Source organism: Symphalangus syndactylus, chromosome 13, assembly GCF_028878055.3.
Source record: "Symphalangus syndactylus isolate Jambi chromosome 13, NHGRI_mSymSyn1-v2.1_pri, whole genome shotgun sequence".
Lineage (NCBI taxonomy): Eukaryota > Metazoa > Chordata > Mammalia > Primates > Hylobatidae > Symphalangus > Symphalangus syndactylus.
This window is the reverse complement of record NC_072435.2, coordinates 104284193-104302674: the sequence shown is the minus strand read 5'-3', so window position 1 is coordinate 104302674 and position 18482 is coordinate 104284193. Positions and strand designations below refer to the sequence as shown.

General features: G+C 44.4%; 1 protein-coding gene across 3 annotated transcripts in view; it reads left to right on the top strand.

Moving 5' to 3' along the window:
• CORO1C (coronin 1C) overlaps window positions 1-18482 on the top strand; it is a 123192-nt gene that overhangs the window by 26309 nt on the left and 78401 nt on the right. Inside the window, exon 1 of one of the 3 annotated variants that reach the window (XM_055238614.2) lies at window positions 11915-12074. The exons of 1 other annotated variant lie outside the window; for it this stretch is intronic. The gene's annotated coding sequence lies outside the window, so the exon portion shown is untranslated. Of the gene's footprint in view, window positions 1-11914; window positions 12075-18482 lie in introns of those variants that run through there. One more of the 3 variants, XM_063614479.1, reaches the window with a different exon arrangement.

Here is an 18482-nt window from a genome sequence, read left to right as displayed (position 1 = left end):
TATGATGTGTGTTGGCGTGAGCTTCTGTGGGTTTATCCTGTTTGAGTTTTGTTTAGCTTCTATAGATTTTTGGAATCTTTATTCCAAATTTGGGAAGTGTTTGGCCATTATTTCTTCGAGTACTTTTTCAGCCCCACCCTCTTTCTCCTGTCCTTCTGAAATTCTGATGTCATGAATGCTAAGTCTTTTGTTATAGTCCCAAGGTCCCTGAGGTTTTGTGTAGTTTTTTGAAAGATAACAGAATAATCTCCAAATGCTTGGAAACTAAACAACACTCTAATAAATAACCCATGTCTCAAAGAGAAAGTTTCAAAGGAAATTAAAAAAAAAATTAATCTGAATGAAAATGATAATACAACATATCAAAATTTGTGTCATACAGCTAAACAAGGGCTGAGAAAGGACTTCATAGAACTACATGAAGTCTATTTTATCTTTTTTTTGGAGACCGAAATCTATTTTCTCTCTATTGTTTTCAGATTGGGTAATTCCTATAGTTCTGTCTTCAAGTTCATTGATTTTTTTCCTCTGCCCCCTCTATTCTGTTGTTGAGTCCACCCATTGGATTCTTTTAGTTTGTTATTATATTTTTCAGTTCTAAAATTTCCATTTGGTTCTTTCTTATATCTTCTATTTTTTGTGGATATCTACCTGTATATCTCTATCTATCCATCCATCTATAATGTGGTACCTAGAACAACTACTAAAAGTGCTATGCAAAGAGATACACTCAAAAACACTATAGATAAATCGAAAGAAACTCTAAAAATCCCACAGGAAGGCAGTAAAAAGGAAACAGAAATGGAAAATAGAACAAGCACAAGCACAAAATAAAACAGCAGACTTAAGCTCTAATATATCAATAATTACCTTAAATATAAAGGGTCTAAACACACTAATTAAAGACAGAACTTATGGCTGGGTGCAGTGGCTCATGCCTGTAATCCTGGCACTTTGGGAGGCTGAGGTGGGTGGATCGCCTGAGGTCAGGAGTTTGAGACCAGCCTGGCTAACATGGCAAAAAAAATTAGCCAGTTATGGTGGCATGTGCCTGTGGTGGCATGTGGAGGCTCAGGCAGGAGAATTGCTTCAACCCGGGAGGCAGAGATTGCAGTGAGCAGAGATCATGCCACTGCACTCAGCCTGGGCAACAGAGTGAGATGCTGTCAAAAAAAAAAAAAAAAAAAAGAACTTGGCAGAGTAGACTGAAAAAGCATGAACCAACTACATGTTGTCCACAGGAAACTCATTTCAAATATACAAGTGGGTTGACAGTAAAAGGATGGTGGCTGGGTGCAGTGGCTTATGCCTATAATTCCAGCACTTTGGGAGGCCAAGGTGGGCAGATCACAAGGTCAAGAGATCAAGACCATCCTGGCCAACAAGGTGAAACCCCACCTTTGCTAAAAATACAAAAATCAGCTGGGCCTGGTGGCATGTGCCTGTTGTCCCAGCTACTCCGGAGGCTGAGGCAGGTTGCAGTAAGCCGAGATCGCACCACTGTACTCCAGCCTGGCAACAAAGCGAGACTCCTCAAATAAAAAAAGAAAGTAAAAGGATGGGAAAAAAATATCAGGCAAACATTAATCAAAAGATTGCAGGAATGGCTATGTTAGTATTAGATAAAGTATACTTCAGAGCAAAGAAAACTGAGAGACAGAGAAGGACATTGTATAATGATAAAAGGGCAATCCACTAAGTAGTCCTAACAATCCTAAACATGTATGCACCAAACAACAGAGCTGCAGAATATGTGAGGCAAAAACTAATAGAATTAAAAAGAGAAATAGACAGATCCATCATTATAGTTTAAGATTTCTTTCCTCCTTTTTTTTTTTTTTTTTTTTTAAGACATGGCTTTGCTTTGTCACCCAGGCTGGATCTCAGCTCACTGCAACCTCCACCTCCTGGATTCAAGCAGTTCTCCTGCCTCAGCCTCCCAAGTAGCTGAGATTACAGGGGCCCGCCACCACGCCTGGCTAATTTTTGTATTTTTTCAGTAGAGACGGGGTTTCATCATGTTGGCCATGCTGGTCTCGAACTCCTGACCTCAAGTGATCCACCCACTTCAGCCTCCAAAAGTGCTGGTATTACAGGCATGCACCATTGCGCCTGGCCCTATAGTTTAAGATTTCAATATTCTTCTCTCAATAACTGATAGAACAACTTGACAGAAAATCAGCAAGAATATAGAAGAACTCAACATCATCAACCAGTGGGATCTGATCAACATATACAGGACGTTCCCCTAAACGGCAGCAGAATACAGTCTTTTCAGGTGCCCATAGAACATATACCATGATAGACCATATCCTAGACCATAAACAAATGTCAACAAATTTAAAAGAATTAAAATCATACACAGTGTATTCTTCAACCACAAAGGAATCAAATTAGAAACCAAGAACAGAAAGATAACAGAATAGTCTCCAAACACTTGCAAACTAAACAACACACTTATAAATAACCCATGTCTCAAAGAGAAAGTTTCAAAGGAAATTAAAAAATACATTAAACTGAATGAAAGTGACAATATAACATATCAAAATTTGTGGCACACAGGTAAACAAGGGCTGAGAGGGGATTTCACAGCACTACATACATATGTTTAAAAAGTCCTACATCAGGCCAGGCGCGGTGGCTCACACCTGTTATCCCAGGACTTTGGGAGGCTGAGGAGGGTGGATCACCTGAGGTTGGGAGTTCAAGACCAACCTGACCAACATGGTGAAACCCCATCTCTACTAAAAATACGAAAATTAGCTAGGCATGGTGGTACAAGCCTGTAATCTCAGCTACTTGGGAGGCTGAGGCAGGAGAATCATTTGAACCTGGGAGGCAGAGGTTGCAGTGAGCTAAGATCATGCCACTGCACTCCAGCCTGGGTGACAGACTCCATTTAAAAAAAAAAAAAGAAAGAAAATAAGTCTCACATCAATCATCTAAGCTTCCACTTAAAGAACATAGGACAAGGGGAGCAAAATAAACCCAAAGCAAACAGAAGGAAGGAAATAATAAAGAGCACAAATCAATGAAACAGAAAGCAAGAAAACAATAGAGAAAAATCAATGAAATAAAAACTAATTCTTGAAAAATTTCAGTAAAATTGACAATTCTCTGCTAAGACTAACCAAGAAAGAAAAAGAAGACACAAATTGGCCAGGTGCAGTGGCTCACGCCTGTAATCCCAGCAGTTTGTGAGGCCAAGACGGGTGGATCATGAGGTCAGGAGTTCAAGACCAGCCTGGCCAAGATGATGAAACCCCGGTCTCTACTAAAAATACAAAAATTAGCTGGGCATGGTGGCAGGTGCCTGTAGGAGGCTGAGGCAGAGAATTACTTGAACTGGGAGGCAGAGGTTGCAGTGAGCCGAGATTGTGCTGCTGCACTCCAGCCTGGGTGACAGAGTGAGACTCCGGCTCAAAAAAAAAAAAGAAAAGAAAGAAAAAGAAGACACAAATTTTCAGTATCAGGAATGAAAGAGGGGCTATCACTGCAGACATCAAACTTGATAAGCAAAATAGACCAATTCCTTTAAAAACAAAAACTACCATAACTCACCCACTATGGAATAGACAGTTTGAAAAGCCCTATAACCATTAAGGAAATTGAATTTGTAATGTAACATATCCCCAAAGAGGAATCTCTAGGTTGAAATGGTTTCCCTGGAGAAGTTTACCAAACATTTAAAGAATTAAGTTACCTACAAAATCTCTTCCAGAAAATAGAAGAGAAGGAAACATATTCCAACTCATTTTACTAAGCAAGTGTTAACTCTGATGTTAAAACCAGAGTTTTACAAAAAGGTGGAATTACTGGGCCGGGCATGGTGGCTCATGCCTGTTATCCCAGCACTTTGGGAGGCCGAGGTGGGCGGATCACAAGGTCAGGAATTTGAGACCAGCCTGGCCAATATGGTGAAACCCTATCTCTACTAAAAATACAGAAAAATTAGCTGGGTGTGGTGGCACATGCCTATAATCCCAGCTACTCAGGAGGCTGAGGCAGGAGAATTGCTTGAACTCAGGAGGTGGAGGTTGCAGTGAGCCGAGATGACGCCACTGCACTTCAGCCTGGGCGACAGAGCAAGACACAGGGTGGAACTACAGATTAATATCTCACATGAGTATAGAAACAAACGCAGTCGAGCATGGTGGCTCAGGCCTGTAATTCTGGTACTTTGGGATACTGAAGTGGGAGGATTGCTTGAGCCCAGGAGTTCGAGACCAGCCTGGGCAACACCGCAAAAACCCATTTCTACAAAAGATACAAAAATTAACTGGGTGTGGTGGCATGCCTGTAGTTACAGCTGCCCAGGGGGCTGAGGTGGGTGAATCACCTGAGCCTGGGAGGTCTAGGCTGCAGTGAGCCGAAATTGTGCCACTGCACTCCAGCACGGGCAACAGAGTGAGACCCTGTCTGAAAAGAAAAGAAAAAATAAATGCTTAACAATAAATTAGCAAACGGAATTCAGCAATCTGTATAAAGAATTGTCTACCTTTACCAAGTGGATTTATTCCAGGGATGCAAGCCTGGCTTGGTATTCAAAAATCAATGTAATGCACCATATTAACAGGCTAAAGAAGAAAAATCATCTATCATTCAGTGTAGTACAGGTATTCATGATTTAAAAATCTCTTAAAAATAGGAATGAAGGGGAAATTCCTTGATTTTTTTTTTTTAAAGAATAATCAAGTGCAGTAGTGAGAAGTGGGGGGAGAGGGGAAGAGTAGTACATGGAGTTTGATCGGTAACTCACTGTAAAAAATCCATTGAGATAACTCATTACTTTCAGACCAGCCAAATTCCTCAATTTGATAAAGAGCATCTACAAAAAAAAAAAAAAAAACTGCAGCTAATATTATACTTAATGATGAAAGACTGAATGCTTCCTGCCAAAGACAAGAACAAGGCAAAGACGTTTGCTTTCACTCCTTATTCAGCATAGTGCTGGAGGTGCTAGCCAGTGCAATAAGGCAAGAAATGGGCATAAGCGACATGCAGATTGGAAAGAAAAAAATTAAAATCATCTCTGTTTTCAGGTGACATGATTCTTTCTGTAGGAAATCCCAAGGAATCTATAAAACAGTTTGTAGAACTAAAAGGTGAGTTCAACAAGGCCCCGGGATATAAGGTAAACATAGAAAAACTAATTGTATTCCACTATACTAGCCATGAACTCATGGACATTGTAATAAAAAATACAGTGCTGTTGGTGGGGTGCAGTGGCTCATGCCTGTAATCCCAGCACTTTGGAAGGCCAAGGTGGGAGGATTGCTTAGCCTAGAGTTTGAGATCAGCCTTGGCAACATAGTGAGACCCCCGTCTCTACAAAATATAATTTAAAAATTAACTGATGTAGTGGTGTGTGCCTGTAGTCCCAGCTACTGGGGAAGCTGAGGCAGAAGGATCACTTGAGCCCAGGAGTTCAAGACTGCAGTGAGCTATGATCATGCCACTGTACTTTAGCCTGGGTGATAGAGTGAGACCCTGTCAAAAAAAGAAAAGAAAAGAAAAGAAAAGAAAATTAGCAAGACATGAAGAGACATATAAATAGCAAATAAGAGCCAGGTGTGGTGGATCACACCTGTAATCCCAGCACTTTGGGAGGCCAAGGCGGGTGTATTGCTTGAGGTCAGAAGTTCAAGACCAGCCTGGCCAACATGGTGAAACTCCATCTGTACTAAAAATACAAAAATTAGCTGGGCATGGTGGCGAGTGCTTGTAATCTCAGCTGCTCGGGGGGCTGAGGCAGGAGAATCACTTGAACATGAGAGGCGGAGATTGCAGTGAGCTGAGATTATGTCACTGCATTCCAGCCTGGGTGACACAGCAAGACTCTGTCTCAGAAAAAAAAATTAAATTAAATTAAAAAAATAAATAATTAGCAAATAAGAACATGAAAAGATTTTGAACATTATTAGCCAACAGGAAAATGTAAATTAAAACCACAATGAGGTATTACTCTATATCTATCAGAATGGCTAAAGTAAAATATAGTGACAACACCAAATGCTGACAAAGATGTAAAGAAACTGGCACTTATAGATTGCTGGTAGGTGGGGATGTAAAATGGATCAACCATTCTGGGGAACAGTTTCTTAAAATACTGAACATACGACTACCATATAACACAGCAGTTGGACTCCTGGGAACTTTTCATAGAGAAATGAAGACATATGTTCACACAAAAAGCTGTACATGAATGTTTATAACGTTTATACCAGCTATTCATAATAGCTCCAACCTGTGTCCTTCAATGGGTGAATAGGTCAAACAATATGTCCTTCAATGGGTGAATATTTAAACCATGGTGCATCTGTACCATGGAACACTACTCAGTAATAATAAGGAACAAACTACTCACACATGCAGCAACCTGGATGCATCTCCAGAGATTTATGCAGAGTGAAAAGAGTCAATTCTAAAAGGTTACATACTATATGATTCCATTTACATGACATTCTTGAAATGACAAAATTATAGAAATGTAGAACAGATGAGTGGTTGCCAGGGCTTAAGGAGGGGATGAATGGAAGGTGGAAGTGGGTGTGGCTATCAAAGGCAACATGAGGTATTCTTGTGGTGATGGAAATATTTTCAATATCTATATTGACATTGACTGTATCAATGTCAATATCCAGGTTATAATGTACTATAGTTTTGCAAGATGTTACCATTGGAGGAAACTGCATGAAGGGTACATGTGATCTCTCTTTTTTGTTGTTATTTTTCACTAAATTTTTTGTAGAGATGGGGTTTCACTATGTTGCCCAGAGTGGTCTCAAACTTCTGAGCTCAAGCGAGCCACTTGCCTTGGCCTCCCAAAGTGCTAGGATTACAGGCGTGAGCCACTGCACCTGGCACACACATGATCTCTCTCTCTCTCTCTCCTCTCTCTCTCTCTCTTTTTAATGAGACAGAGTCTCGCTCTGTCACCCAGGCTGGAATGCAGTGGCGTGATCTTGGCTCACTGCAACCTCCACCTCCTGGGTTCTAACAATTCTCGTGCCTCAGCCTCCCAAGTAGCTGGCATTACAGGTGCATGCCACCACTCCTGGCCTCTTTGTATTATTTCTTACACTTGTATGTGAATCTACAATTATCTCAAAATTAAAATTTTAATTTTAAAAAAGGCATTTGTCTGTAGCCGGTCAATCATTCAGTATTTTTCCAGTTTCTATTTTGCAGAAAGAAGTACCCAAAGCAGTGAGAATGATGATTTATCAATGTAGAGTGAGTTTTAGTGCTCTTCAAATTTTGTTGTCTTCTATCGCTCAATTAGGGGTCTTGTCTACTGAGATTACTCTAGGGACTTCCAGTCTCATTTATTTAAAAATATTATTATTTGTTAATGCTTCCACAGGGTAATTCACTGAGCTTCTAGGTTTCCCCAGCAACCTAAAACAAATGTCCCCATTTGGTACTCAGAAAAAATAGAAAAATTATTTGCTAAGGAGCCTCTGGATGCTGGGCCCACAGTTCTTTCCTCTTCATACATAAGCTGGCATCTATATCATGTGGGGTCTGGAGTCATTCTTATTTTTCCTGATCATTAAATTCCTCTCCATCTAGCTCCTGTCTTAGGCCACTTTAGAAATCACCAGCTTTTGAGAGCAGGAAAAAACTCTTAAATCCAGCATCTCACCTGGACCTGGATCCAGGTGAAGCCAAGGTTTCTTTCAGGCCCACAAAGCAATTGTTGTAGGTTCAAGAACAATGAGATGATGGGGTTTTCTCCCAGCAGAGTTATGCAGTTTTCCTGTTTCTGGAAGTAAGCAGCTCTCAGCTGACCACATTTGGGGTAGGTATGGAGTGACAGTGAGGTGGCGTTGCTTCTGGCATTGGGTGCTTCCTGTGCAAGAATCACCTCCTCAAATGCAGGGCTCAAACTAGGAACTGAAAGAGGCAGTCGGAAGATGAAGGCCTTGGGATCTTTCATAGCATATTCCATGGCTGCTTTCTGGCGGTATCATCTGGCTGGGGGAATTATTCTAATTTCATCATTATCATTTCATCACTTCTAATTTCATAATTTATCTCTGATCTCACGGAACCCCAAGATTTTTTTATTTTCATTTATTTCTTTTTTTTTTTTCAGAGTCTCACTCTCGCCCAGGCTGGAGTGCAGTGGCACTATCTAGGCTCACTGCAACCTCCACCTCCAAACTCGAGTTCAAGCAATTCTTCTGCCTCAGCCTCCCAAGTAGCTGGGATTACAGACATGTGCCACCATGCCTGGCTAATTTTTGTATTTTTAGTAGAGATGGGGTTTCATCATGTTGGCCAGGCTGGTCTTGAACTCCTGACCTCAAGCAATCCACCTGCCTCAGCCTCCCAAGCGCTGGGATTACAGGTGTGAGCCACCACTCCTGGCTGGAACCCTGTGATTTTTAAACATCAACATGTTTTAAAACACCTATTTTGTGCTGGACACTGTGTTGGGTGCTTTGCCATGTCCGAATTCATTGAATCTAAACTCCTGAATATTCAAAACCACTTCCTGAAGCATTTACATGATCCCAGTGATATATAGGCAAGGAGAACAGGGCTCAGCTCAGAAGGGAAGTGACTTGCTAAACGTCACACAATGAGTAATAGGTGGAGCCTGAATTTAAACCTAAACCGGCCAGAATCCAAAGTCCACGGTTTTTCTGTTCTGTCATGCTGCCACAGAGGCAGTTTAGTGTAATGACTAACTGGCTAAGAGTGCAGGCTCTGCATTTAGATGGATGTGGGTTCTACGTGGTTCAAGCCATGTGACTTGGACAAGGAATTTAACTTCTCTGAGTCTTCAGTTTCTTCACCTTTATAGGTGGGGATTAGGAATCCCTTCTGGGCTGGGTGTGGTGGCTCACCCTTGTAATTTCAACACTTTGGGAGGCCAGGAATTTGAGACTAGCCTGGGCAACAAAACAAGACCCCATCTGTACAAAAAGTAAAAATATTAGTGAGCAAAGTGGTGTGCACCTGTAGTTTTAGCTACTCGGAAGGCTGAGGTGGAAGGATTGCTTGAGCCCGGCAGTTCGAGGCTGCAGTGAGCCAGATGGAGCCACTGCTCTCCAGCCTGGGCAAAAGAGTGAGACCCCGTCTCAAAAAGAAAAAAAAAAAAAGAATTATTTCTGTGGCCATAGGATTGTTGAGCAATTTCAGAAGATTCTGCATGTAAAGCACTCAGATAGTTCCTAGTATGTGTAAGTGATGGATAAATGTTAGCAATAATCTGTTTCCAAAGAATAAGCTAGCTTACTCGGTGGTTTCCAGTTGGAACTCGGCCAGGCGCGGTGGCTCACGCCTGTAATCCCAGCACTTTGGGAGGCCGAGGCGGGTGGATTACAAGGTCAGGAGATCGAGACCTGGTTAACACGGTGAAACCCCGTCTCTACTAAAAATACAAAAAATGAGCCGGGCGTGGTAGCGGGTGCCTGTAGTCCCAGCTACTGGGGAGGCTGAGGCAGGAGAATGGCGTGAACCTGGGAGACAGAGCTTGCAGTGAGCTGAGATTGCGCCACTGTACTCCAGCCTGAGCGAGACTCCGTCTCAAAAAAAAGAACTCAAAGCACTTTACCAATCTTCATTTTCCCCAAAGCACTCAGAACTCACTGCTATCAATGCCCCTGTTTAATTTATTAACTAGTGAATTTTAAAAAAATCAACTTTTATTGTTCAAAACTATTGAGTTGGCCGGGCGCGGTGGCTCAAGCCTGTAATCCCAGCACTTTGGGAGGCCGAGGCGGGCGGATCACGAGGTCAGGAGATCGAGACCATCCTGGCTAACACGGTGAAACCCTGTCTCTACTAAAAATACAAAAAATTAGCCGGGCGTGTTGGCGGGCGCCTGTAGTCCCAGCTCCTCGGGAGGCTGAGGCAGGAGAATGGCCTGAACCCGGGAGGTGGAGCTTGCAGTGAGCCGAGATCGCGCCACTGCACTCCAGCCTGGGTGACACAGCAAGACTCCGTCTCAAAAAAAAAAAAAAAAAAAAAAAATAAAAAAATAAAAATAAAAAAACAAAACTATTGAGTTGTGGGCACAGTGGCTCATGCCTGTAATCCCAACACTTTGGGAGGCTGAGAGGGAGGATCTCTTGAGCTCAGGAGTTTGAGGTCAGCCTGGGCAACATAGCAGGACTTCATCTCTACAAAAAAATGTTAAAAATTTAGCTGGGCATGGTGGCGCGTGCCTGTAGTCTCAGCTACGTGGGAGGCTGAGGTGGGAGGATTGCTTGAGCCCGGGAGGTCCATGCTGCAGTGAGCCGTGGACTGCCCCACTGCACTCCAGCCTGAGCGACAGAGCAAGACTCTGTCTCAAACAAACAAACAAAAACAAGTGAATTGTTTTTGAGCCTCACCATATGGCAGGCACTGCAGTAGGTGTTTTATCACGTTTATCTCATTTAAATAAAGTGAGTGGCAAATCTTACTGCAGGAAGAGTGCTGAATTCCTCCTATTAGGAGTGGCTGCTTGAAGGCAAAATAAAACCCATCCTTTCATTTTGTTGAGTCCCAGCAGTAGCAGCAACAGGTACTGTCGAGGGTTTATCACAAGCCAGGAACCCTTCTAAGTATATTACTATTATCCTGGTGCAAAAGTAATCGCGGTTTTTGCCATTCCTTTTAATGGCAAAAAGTAATGCCATGATCATGGCTGCTAATATGATCTCATGGAACCCTGTGAGGGAGGGGCTGTCATTATCCCCATTTTACAGATAAAGAAACTGACCCTTAGAGAGGATAAGTAATTTGCTGTGATAGCTGTCTTAGTTCAGGTCGAGCTTGATTTAAATAACACACGTTTCTGAGGCTGACGCTTAAAATAAAAAAAAATCCCTCTGTGAATGGCAAAGATGCCTTGTTTTGGGAAGTAAATAGCCCTACCCCTCAGTCAATTCGGTTCACCTGGCTCTGTTTCCTCAAATCGCGGTATTTCAGAGCTTGGTATTGCAGAAAGGGACTTTGGCTATTAACAGGACAACTTCTTCATGCTAAAGATTAGGGAATTCAGGCCCAGAGAGGTAAGAGAACTGTCCCAGGTCACACAGTCTGACGGCCGCAGAGCTGAGGCTCAAATTCTCGTGCTCCGACTTTCAGGCCTGGGCCGCCGAGTTATTAAGGGACTCTGGCCAAGGAAAGGAAGGGAGGAACCCTGAAGTTTCCATTCCCTCACCTGCGAAATGGGGTCAATCACGGGCCCTCTTTGGGGTTACGTGGGTGTGGCCCAGCCCAGGGGCGGCCACTCTGCACTAGGAATGTGACAATGGACGGTTCAGGGAGGGCTGGAACGTCGGCAGTCCTCAGGGGAGGTGGTGGGAGGGTGTGACGGACCCAGGGCGGAGCCTCGGGAGCCAGAGGCGTGGATTCGCGAATTCGGGGCGGGGCTTGAGGTTTAAACGTTGAGATGCGGTAGTGGGCGGGGCTTGAGATGCTAGGAATAGGGTTGCGGTCCTTGGGCGGGCCTTCTGGAAGACGGGGCGGGGCTTTGTGAGGCCGCTGGGCGAGTTCTGAAGCAGTGGGAGGGGAGCCGGGCTTAGGGAACCAGGAGGCTGGTTTAAGGACTTGGATAGGCAATGCGCGGGGCTCAGAGGAGCTAATGTTCCTGTATTGAGGGGCTCTGGGGGAATCTTTGAGGAGCCAGGGGACGTGGCCTTGCAGAGCCTAGCGGGTCAGTGGGCGGGGCTCTAAGAACCCGGCTCTGGGGTCTGAGCAGTGGGCGTGGCTCGGTGGCGCCTGTGGGCGTGGCCCTCTACCACTCAGATGACTGGAGAGCGGGGCGTGCGCTCGGGCACCGCCTGCATCCCTCGGCGCGACCAGAGGGGGCGTAGCGAGGCGTGGAACGTGGGGTGGGAAGCGGGCTTCCCCTCCGGAAGTGGGCGTGGCGCACAGTGGCCCGGCAGCCCTGGTTGGGCCCCGCGCGGCGCGGGGGCGGGGCCTACGCGCGGTGGCGGGGGCGGTGGCGGCTGCCCGCGCCCCTCCCCCGCACGGCGCTCAGTGCCAGGCGGGAGGCGGCAGCGGTTGGAGGCTTCGCCCGGCTTTGCAGCGGGGACTTCGGCGGCGGCGCCTCAGGCACCTCGGCCCGGGTGAGCGGCGCGCGCCCGGCGGGGCAGCCTGAGAGCGACTCGGGCGGGCGGACCTGTCCTCTGAGCATGTGCCTGCGCCGGCTGACAGGAGCCGGCGGGGCGAGGGGCAGGGCTGGGTGGAGGGGACAGGGCTGGGTGGGCGCGCGGGGCGCGGGTTCACGGGCTGGGTTGCAAGGGGTTAGGGCCGGGGGCTGTCGGGGGCTCGGGGAAAGGGAGTTGGGGACCGAACCAGGTGGCGTGGGGAGCGTGAAGCAGGGTCCCTGTGGGGAGGAGGCTTTCGAGGTCCGGAACGCTCCTGGCCGGGTGCGGAGCCGCGGGCCGAGGTGGGACGAGGCTGCCCAGGGAAGGCTTTTAGGGGTCAGGGATCGCCTGCTTGGGCGAGGTGCTGGGAGGGAAGGGCTGCTTCGGGCGAGGCGCAGAGCCCGGGGGCTCCAGGCCTGGGGACTGGGTTTGGGCTGCCCCAGGGAACGAGTGGGTGGGGGCGGGCAGGGGCCGGGCTCACGTGGGGCCGGGGCGAGCTGGGCCCTGCCTCAGGAGGGGCGAGGGCGGCCGCCTGGCCTGCGGGTTTCCTGGCTTTGGGTTCGAGACCAGCTCTGGGCTCTGTAGATCTCGGTTGGGGGTCAGGCAGGGCGGGGCAGAGCTGGAGCTGGAGTAATGTGGGTGGGGGCGGCTTAGGAAGAGGCTGAGCCCGGCCTAGGGAGCAGAGGGCTGGGACTGGCTGGGGGTTGGAAGGGGAGGAACGAAGAAGGAAGGCTGTCGGATCGGGGGCCCAGGGTGTCCGAGTGAACTGGGCGATTCAGAGGTGTGTTCCCCTAATAGCGGGGCAGCTGGAGAGGGACGCAGTAAAAAGGAGCGAGGTGCAGGTGGGGCCCCGCTGCGCCGAAATGACTGAGGATGAGGTCAGACGTGGAGGGTGGGAATGCAGAAACCGAGCTCTCCCGCCTGTCCCCACCGGCGCACGCTCCCCAGCTCTCCGTCTCTCAAATGATTTGAATGTGTTGGGGGAAGTGGCAGGCTGCGGTGAGAGCCGAGAAGAAAGGGGCTTCCTCTTGGAGGGAGGCGCTGGCCCTGCCATCCTTTTTTGGGAGTGTTCAAAGGATTTTGAACGCTGGAAAAGGAATCGTAGGCTTTACTGCATCACGGTTTAGAAACACATCCTATATTTGGCCGTAATGTAGGCTGCCCTTGTTTTGTGGTGTCTAAAGTGCTTGCTCTACATGTTGCAAACGTGGGATTCAGAGTGCGAAGCAAATTGCAAGTTGTTCATTTCCCCCGGCATAGTAAGATACAAAGGCTTTTCCCTCCTATAAGACATTTAAAAAGAATTGAATGTAGTGTACGTTTAATAAACTGGTCCTGGGTGGCGGATATATTTACTTTTGGAAATAGTTATCACAAAATATTAGGCCCTCTTACCGCAGCCTTTCTGCCTGGGATTACATTCTAAAACAGTACTTGTAGGGCTCTTAGTTACTCTATATAATAATGCATCTCATTGTCCTTATCTGGCAGAACGTTCTCCTGACACCAGGGCCTGCTGGAATAGACAGAAACATGATTAAGTATAAGCAGTTGCTTTGTACCGTCTGTTCAGTTGTGAAGGCAAATAGATATCTGTTTAATATTAATTCACTTTCTGCATTCCCTGTAAAACTGAAGAAATGTGCAAAATCTATTTGGTTCTATACATTTCAGATGATTTAAGGAAACTAATATTTTTGGTTTGGAGGTATGTTTCACAGTCATAATGTTTGGCTATGAAGCATAATAGTAAACATTGGATCTGAGAAATCGCATAAATAAGTAGGGCAAAAAAGTGAAATAAAACTGAGAATTGTGTTGTACCTTAGGTCCTGAAGTGCAGTGTTTTGTGGTGGAGGTTAGTCGTGTGTACTGAGGATTGGACAAAGATTTGGTATAAACGTCAGGAGCACACATTTTTGACAAATATGGAACCTATCTTGTCCATATTTATTTTGATTACTTGTGGAAGGTACATTAAAGCCTGATGAATTTTAATAGATACATACCGATGAAACATAACTGCACACAATATTGACTTTTTCATGATCCTTTGTTACTTTGCCTGCAGATCGTGCTAATCAGCATTTATGCTTATTTATATATAGGATTAGATTCGGTGTCAGTGAATAGCATTTTTTTAAGCACTGTTAGATTTTTTGATAAAAGTTTTATGTTTAATTTATCTGTCACTTCTGGGATCCGCTCCAACCATGAGGAAGAGACTCACTCTAACGACTATGAGATGGAATGTTCAAAAGGATAAATATCAATTCTTAGTTATGTAAGTGGGTATGTCGACGAGTCTCTTCTTTATGATGGTAAAATTTTAATTTCTCATATTTTGATTTGTCACAAACTGGTACTTTAGAAACATATTATTAATTGGGCTGTTTTACCTTTGACCTCTTTTCCAGGGGTGGGGCAATAATAAATTTGAGAGCTACTTGCATTTTCAAGTGATAAAACCGCTTAAGCTTGTTTTCCATTTATGACTTCTCTGTGTTATTGTCTCCTTGAATTATGAAAACTCTTTTCTGACACTTGTATGTCTTTTTAAACTTAAGATACCTTTTCTGTATTAAAACATAGAATTCTTCATGAATATTTCAGTATGACCTAGTACCTAGAATGTTAAGTAATAGAATCTCTCTGGGTTTCTTTGCCCTAGTTCAGATCCTTTAAAGTGAGTGAACAAGATTCTGTACTCCTTTCTGAGTACTTTGTATTTCTAGAGTGCAGAATGGAACTTTTTTTGTTTTATGACAGCTTCATGGAGACATACTGTACAGTTCACCCATTTAAAGTGTACAGTTCTGTGGTTTTTGGTATATTCACGGAGTTGTGCAGCTGTCACCACAATCAATTTTAGGACATTTTCATCCCCCCCAAAAAGAAACCCCATACCCCTTAGAAGTCCTCCCGTTTCATATAAATGGAATCATACACTATGTGGTCTTTTGTGTCTTGCCCTTATTTAGCATATTTTCAAGGTTTATATATGTGGTAGTATTGTATAGTACTTCATTCTTTTTTTTTAATGGTCAAATAATATGCCATTTGGATATGCTGTATTTTGTTTTTCCATTCATCAGTTGATGAACATTTGGGTGTTTTCCCTTTTTGGCTATTATGAATAATGCTGTGAACATACGTTTTCATTTCTCCTGAGTATTTACCTAGGAATGTAATCGATGGGTTGTATGGTAACTCTATATTTAACTTTTGGAGGAATGGCCAGATTTCTCCAAAGCAGCTGCACCATTTTACGATATTCACCAAGAGTATATGAAGGTTCTAAATTCTCCACATTCTTGCCAACACTTGTTACTCTCTGACTTTTTGAGTCTAGCCATCTATGTTTTCCTAATGGCCAATGATGTTGAGCATCTTTTCATGTGGTTGGTGAACATTTGTATGTGTAATGTTTGGAGAAATGTCCATTCAGATGCTCTGCCCGTTTTTTAATGGGTTGTCTTTTTATTGGTGTTATAAAAGTTGTTCATGTATTCTAGATTCAAGTGCCTTATCAGCTGTATGATTTGCAAAAATTTTCTTGGATTCTGACATGTGCTTTCATTTTCTTGATGGTACCCCTTTTTAGGAACAAACATTTTAAATTTTGATGACTTCCAATTTATGCATAGTGGGGTCTTACTAGTTAGAAATTAGACCTTAAACCACACCCTCATCAATATTTTGGTTATGTAAGTTGAAACCCAAATGTGAAAGGACTGGGGAAAGGTTTGAATTAATATATTTTAAGGTATGCTATAGATCAAAAAGGATTAATGAGGGAACATGCCATTCACCTGTTCACATCCTCTGGTGACCTCACCTTTACCCACAAAATAAAGTCCAGACTTCTTAATGAGGTGTGGAGTAAGATGGGCTCTGATTTCAGCCTGCTTTATTTCTCACTATTCCGCTTCCCATGTCTTCATCTCTAGTGTCACTCCCTGAAACATCCCAGCTTTCAAATCTTGTGATGAACTTATTACTTCATCCCCTTTCTACTTCTAGAATCCCACTTGTCCTTTGGGACATGGGTCATGAGGTTTTTCCTCCATGAAAACTCCCTCATCTCACAGGCAGACATTTGTCCCTGCCCTCATGTATTGTACATTCATCAGGACTGTTTGCTACAAAGAACTGGACCTGAATTTGAGCTTATAGTCTGAAAGGTGCCTTTCCATACAAGGCAGAATGCAATAGACCAATTCACATGGAAGGCAGACTGAGATTCTCTTGTTCACGGCTTGGTCATTAGTGCCTACTGGATATTCGCTGAATGAATGATTATTTATTGAAGTTAACTGGAAAGATCCTGAGGTCAGTGAGTTTCTCTGATTATCATGAATGTCTTTATTGCCTATGTTAAAATAACATGAATGGGGTAACTCCCTTTTGCCTTTCTGGCATCCAAGTCCAGCTCTTAACCAAAAAGTGCTCAAATGTAAAACTGAGTGTTTAAAACATTTCCCCAATGGCAGAACATTCTCGTCCAGGTTCTTTCCCCCGATGAACAGTAATGACTGGCGCACAGTCTTCTCAGTAGGGTAGATGGCCAGCGAACACGATGTAATCACACCAAATGCATACAGGCCGACCCTGATAGTATTTGGTCAGTTAGTACTGGAACTACCGCATCACACTCATGAGAATGGTTGTAAATTGGATTTTAAGGGTGTCTACTTTCTTTTCATTCTTTTTTTTTTTTTAATGTTTTGTAGAGATGGGGTCTCACTATGTTGTACAGGCTGGTCTTGAACTCCTGGGCTCAAGCAAGTCTCCTACCTTAGCCTCCGAAAGTGCTAGCATTATAGGTGTGATTCACCATGCCCAGCCTCTTCATTCTTTTGTTCATGCTTTCCTCTCTTGGAGTGTCTGACTCAAACTAGTATTCTTTAGTTATATTTTGTGTTCTTATGTTCTTTTTTTTTTTTTTTTTTTGAGACGGAGTCTCGCTCTGTCACCCAGGCTAGAGTGCTAGAGTGCAGTGGCACGATCTCAGCTCACTGCAAGCTCCGCCTCCCAGGTTCAAGCCATTCTCCTGCCTCAGCCTCCCGAGTAGCTGGGAGTACAGGTGCCCGCGACTATGCCCAGCTAATTTTTTTGTATTTTTTAGTAGAGACGGGTTTCACTTGTTAGCCAGGATGGTCTCGATCTCCTGACCTCATAATCCACCCCCCTTTGGCCTCCCAGATTATGTTCATTTTTAAAATACTTTAATTAAAAATATTTCATGCCGGGCGCGGTGGCTCACACCTGTAATCCCAGCACTTTGGGAGGCTGAGGCGGGCAGATCACAAGGTCAGGGGTTTGAGACCGGCCTGGCCAACATGGCCAACCTGTCTCTACTAAAAATACAAAAATTAGCCGGGTGTGGTGGCATGTGCCTGTAGTTCCAGCTACTCAGGAGGCTGAAGCAGGAGAATTGCTTGAAACCTGGGAGGCAGAGGCTGCAGTGAGCCTAGACTGCGCCATCGCACTCCAGCTTGGGTGACAGAGTTGCACTCCAGCCTGGGCAACAGAGAAAGAATCTGTCTCAAAAAAATAAATAAGTAAATAAATAAATTCACTTAGCACCTTTCTGAGAATTAGGAGAAACCAGTTGGCCATTTCGGGATACCTTTTCTTTTTTGTGTGTTCGTTAAAGCTTGGATTGTGGCAAGGTAGTACAGAAGAGAAAGAAAAATGTCAACTTTTTTGTCTAATTAGGGACAGTGAGCTATGGGTACCTTCTGTAGTTCTCGTTCTAAGAGAGTTTCATATTTAGGGGAACTGAGGCCATGAGGGTGCAGGCCTTTAGGGCCAGATAGAGCTGGGCTTCACTCTTGGCTCCGCTTCTTGCTAGCTGTGACTTTGCCAGTTCCTTCACCTCCCTGAGCTTCACTTTCCTCCTCTGTAGTGTGGAGATGCAAAAGGCTTACCTTGCAGGGTCATTGGCAAGATTAAGTAAGGAAAATTATATGAAGTGCCTAATACAGAGTAGGTACTGAATACATTCCTGTTCCCTCTCTTCGCTCTTAAATGTCTGTTAATGAATGGAACTGCAGAGAAGTAAAGAGAGTAAGTTTAATACATTTTACATCTGACATTTAGCTATTAAGGGTATGGATTCCTACCCCCACCTGAGGATTTTAGACTTTGAATCAAAGTTGAGTCACTGAAGAGGGCAAAAAATGTCTAATTTTAGGATGGGAAGGCAGTCTTAAAAACACCTCCAGTGTTTTTGCATCTGTCTGAATTGGAAATGTCTATTCAGACAGTCTTCTCTATTCAGGTCTGTGTATTCAGTCTCTCTGTCTGTGTGTCTATCTGTCCATTTTAAGGAAAGTTCCTGGCAAAAGATGAATTTTTTTTAGGATTTGAAGGAGATTGCAG